This window comes from Octodon degus, unplaced genomic scaffold (genome assembly GCF_000260255.1).
Source record: "Octodon degus isolate 3935 unplaced genomic scaffold, OctDeg1.0 scaffold00081, whole genome shotgun sequence".
NCBI classification, from domain to species: domain Eukaryota; kingdom Metazoa; phylum Chordata; class Mammalia; order Rodentia; family Octodontidae; genus Octodon; species Octodon degus.
The window spans coordinates 1,026,797-1,030,756 of record NW_004524657.1 but is presented as its reverse complement, the minus strand read 5'-3'; the positions used below and the strand labels follow the sequence as shown (position 1 = coordinate 1,030,756).

Below are 3,960 nucleotides of genomic sequence, written 5' to 3'. Positions count from 1 at the left end.
TGTGGTGCTGGGGGATTGAACCGCGGTCCCTGTGCTTTGCTAAGCTTGTTCTAAGTAGGTGCTTTAGACCACTGAGCCATCTCACCAGCCCAATATTAACTTCCTTTTTTTTTTTTTTTCCGGAACTGGGGATTGAACTCAGGTCTTTGTCCTTGCCAGGCAAGTGCTTATTCTACTGAGCCATCTCCCCAGCCCAACTGTCAATTTTAAAAGTAATTTTAAAAACACTACAAAAAAGGAACTGTTCTAGAAACGCTGCGCACTGAAGAAGCATCTGCCTGGTGTGCAGGGACCCTGGGCTGGATTCACAAGACAGATAAAAGTCGTAAAATGAGAGACCATAAAATATAAAAATAAATCTGCCTTACAGAATTTCACAAGAGAACATAAACCCTCTTAAAGCAAAAGATGAACTTGCTTTGAAAATAATCAATATTAACCACAAGTAGAAATTTACGTTATATATTTTTAAATGAAATCTCTTCTAGAATTAGTAGTCCAGGCGGGAGATATAGCTCAGGGGCATAAACGCCTGCCTCGCTAGCATAAGGTACTGAGTTCAATCCCGGATACAAAATAAAATAAAATAAAATAAAATTAGTACTCTGAAAGCCTTTTCTCAGACCCTAACTAAACATCTCTACCTTCCTCAAACCACAGAACGAGGATACCTTTGTTTTTATTTAAAAAATAAAAAACCACTAATAAACTAGAAAAATTATGTAAGATGGAACTGTGGCGATAATTTTGTGAACGACAGCTGGAGACAGCCTGATCCCGGGAGAAAGAGGACCCGCAAGCTTGCGCTCCACACACATAGTAAGTAGTAGCTATAGCCAAATCAAAAGTCACGCTAGAAGTTCTGCGCAGCTACTCTCACCCCAGCGGGCTCGGGCACGCGCGGCGCCACGAGGAAAAAGAAAGAGCCGCGGAAGTCGAGCTAGATGGGCGGGCGCAGGGGCGGGGCACTCAGCCCAGTGCTAGGCGGGCGCCCGGCCACGTGGGCACACCGTCGTTTCCCCGGGGGCCCAGCGCCAGCCTCACAAGGCTCTTGGGGGCCGCCGCGCCCTGAACGGCAAAAAACCCGCCCGTGCCGGCCCGAGCCTCAGGCCGCTCTCCCAATTCGAGAAGCGACCCCCAAACTCCGGCGCCTGCACAAAGATCACGCTTTTCCGATCCCAAACGCGCGATCCCAACACGTGGCCGAATCTTCACTCCGTCTAGAGTGCGGTAGTCGACATACGATCTCGCTTTCTTGAGCCTAAACGCCAACGCCGCGGTTCAAACACGAGGGCCTAGTCCAGCCCACGCGGGTTGTGGACCCCGACCTTGGATCCCGCCTGAGTTAAAACGCTAGCCCCCCAGCCCCGCCACGAGAATACAGTACCTCCCCATCCCGGGTGTGCACCCCAAGCTCGGATTCCGCCTGAGCCCAAAAACCAGGTCCACGATTACACCACCAAGGTCCTAGTTCCTCTCCAACCCGGGAGGAGACATCGAGCTTGGATCCCGCCTCCCTGGCTCTAAATCCCAACCCCAGGGTTCCACCGTCGTGCGGACCTTAGCCCCCGGGCGGTCTCACCTGGGGCTCCGCGTTCCCGTCTCACTCTGGCGTTAGCGTCTCGGTCGTCCCTCGGAGCACCTAGAGGGTGGAACGCGGAGGACTTGGCAGTTGCTGTACAGGCCGTTGGTGCTTGTTTACTATCACCATGGAAACCCCGGCAGCGCGCGGGCGGAGCACCCGCGAGGCGGGGTCAGCGCGCAGAGGCACCGGCCTCGGCTCCCGCCCGTCGAGCGCACGAGACGCTTCCGGAAGAAGCCCTCCTGCTCCCTTTGCGCCCAGCCCCGACTCAGCCCCGCACTCTGGGCACTCGGAACAGCAGTCCCAGCAGTCCCGGTACCCTACCCACCGCCAGTGCCGGCGCGACCGCGACTGGCATCCCCTGAACCCCACCTTCCTCACGAAGACACCGCACAGCGCTGCTTCCACGACGGAGCCGGAAGGACGCAAGGACGGCGGGGGGGCGGAGCTTTGGCGGCGGAAGTCTGTGGGCGGAACCGCGACGGCTCCATTGTGACGCACCTAGAGCGCGTCCGGGGATTGGTCATCCGCGGCCCGGGGAAGGAGGGGAGCGGGGCGAAGGGCGTGGCGCAGGCCCTGGCAAGGGGCTACTGCGCGCGCCCCATTGGGGGAAGGGAGGCCTGAAGAGCGCTGGGCGATCTGCGCAGCACCCGGAAGTGGGGCTGCCGCGTGCGACTAAACAAAAAGAGCCCGAGATCTCGGAGCGTGAGGACTGGCCGGCCTCAGGAGTGGGACGTCCTGAGTATCGATGCTGCGGGGGGGGACACTATCAGGTGCCCTCATGGGCGCGTAGTGCCCAGGCTGCGAGTCTGGCTTCCGTCTGGCCTTCCGAGATAGTGCAGCTGGCGGATGTCACCTCTGGCCCGCGCTGAGTTCAAACACACAGCCAGATTTGTGTCTGGGGCTTGGTGGCCTTTTTATTTTTTTAAATGTCGAGTTTTAACAAATGATCAATGGTTACAAAAAATGTTAACTAAATTAGGCTATGGTGGTGTATGCTTAGGAGCACTCTGGGAGGCTACAAGAAGATTGCACATTCAGGCACAGCCTGGGCGATTGTTAGACTGTATCTCAGAATTTTAAAATATGGAACGTGCCTGTAATCCCAGCACTCAGGAGACTGCCGCGAGGATCACCGAGAGTTCGAGGCTAGTCTGGGCTGCACAGTAAGTTCAAAACCAGCCTCAACTGCAAAGCAACACCTAGTCTCAAAAAATAACGCGGGGGCCAGGGAATGGCTCAGTGGAATAAGCGCTTTCCTGGCAAGTGCAAGGGCCTGAGTTCAATCCCGGTTCTGCAAAAAAAAAAAAAAAAGTCTTGGAATTTACTCAATAAAATTATGGGGAAAAAAAAATTTGTCTACTATCTTTGTAATTTTTTTTTGTTTTGTTTTTTTGTTTTCAGAACCAGGGATTGATCTCAGGCCCTTGTACTTGCCAGGGAAGCACTTATTCCACTGAGCCATCTTCCCGGGCCTCTTTGTAAGTTTTCTGATGTGAACTTATTCCACATAGGCCCGACCTGATAGTTCAGTGAATTAAAGCACCTGCTTAGGCAGAGTGCAGTGGCTGGGTTTCAATCCCCTACATTGCCGTTCAGGGCACTGGTGGCACAAGCCTGTAATCTCAGCACTTGGGAGGCTGAAAAACAGGAGGATCACTACTACAAATCTGATCTATATAGTGAGACCCTGTATACCCTATACTGTTTTTTGTGGAACTGGGGATTGAACTCAGGCCCTTGTGCTTGCCAGGGAAGTGCTTATTCCACTGAGCCATCTCCCCAACCCCTGAAAAAAATTCTTAAATAAAATTTTCATTAAATTCTGGCTTGAGGTGTAGCTCAGTTGTAGAGCATATGCTTAAGATATATAGTGAGGTGCCTCACTACCACCCTACTCAAAAGCAAAAACAAGGCTACTTCAGGTGCAGAGAAAATTGTGCAAAAGCTATTAGTGGTCAAACCCACCTATTCGGGAAGCTGAGATAGGAGGATAACTTGAGTCTACAAGTTCACAACCCATGTGGACAACACCCCAAGAAACCCATTTCTAGGGGCCAGGGAGATGGCTCAGTGGAATAAGCACTTCCCTGGCAAGCACAAGGGCCTAAGTTCAATCCCCAGTTCCGCCCCCCCCCCAAAAAAAAAATTGTATGTGTATTTTATTACATTTAAAAATCAAGGGGCCAGGGAGATAGCTCAGCAGCAAATGCACCTGCCTGGCAAGTGCAAGGTCCTGAGTTCAATCCCTGGTACCCCCCCCCCCAAAAAAAAAGCAAGAAATAATAAAAACCAAGAAATATGTTTACCCAGGGTAGGTGAGACCTTGGCTTCCATCCATAGCACCAAATGATAATTAGAAAAAATTAAGCAGAAAT

The 3,960-nt window shown here is 52.1% G+C and overlaps 1 protein-coding gene across 3 annotated transcripts in view; it reads right to left on the bottom strand.

The window, feature by feature from the left end:
• Positions 1–2,033, bottom strand: part of Hnrnpf (heterogeneous nuclear ribonucleoprotein F) — a 14,871-nt gene extending 12,838 nt beyond the window's left edge. For 2 of the 3 annotated variants that reach the window (XM_023721241.1, XM_023721239.1), the window contains exons 1-2: positions 1,955–2,033; positions 1,583–1,642 (exon numbers count right to left, since the gene is read on the bottom strand). The gene's annotated coding sequence lies outside the window, so the exon portion shown is untranslated. The remainder of the gene's footprint in view (positions 1–1,582; positions 1,643–1,954) is intronic. The other variant, XM_023721242.1, reaches the window with a different exon arrangement.
• Between the last annotated feature and the right edge of the window lie 1,927 nt (positions 2,034–3,960).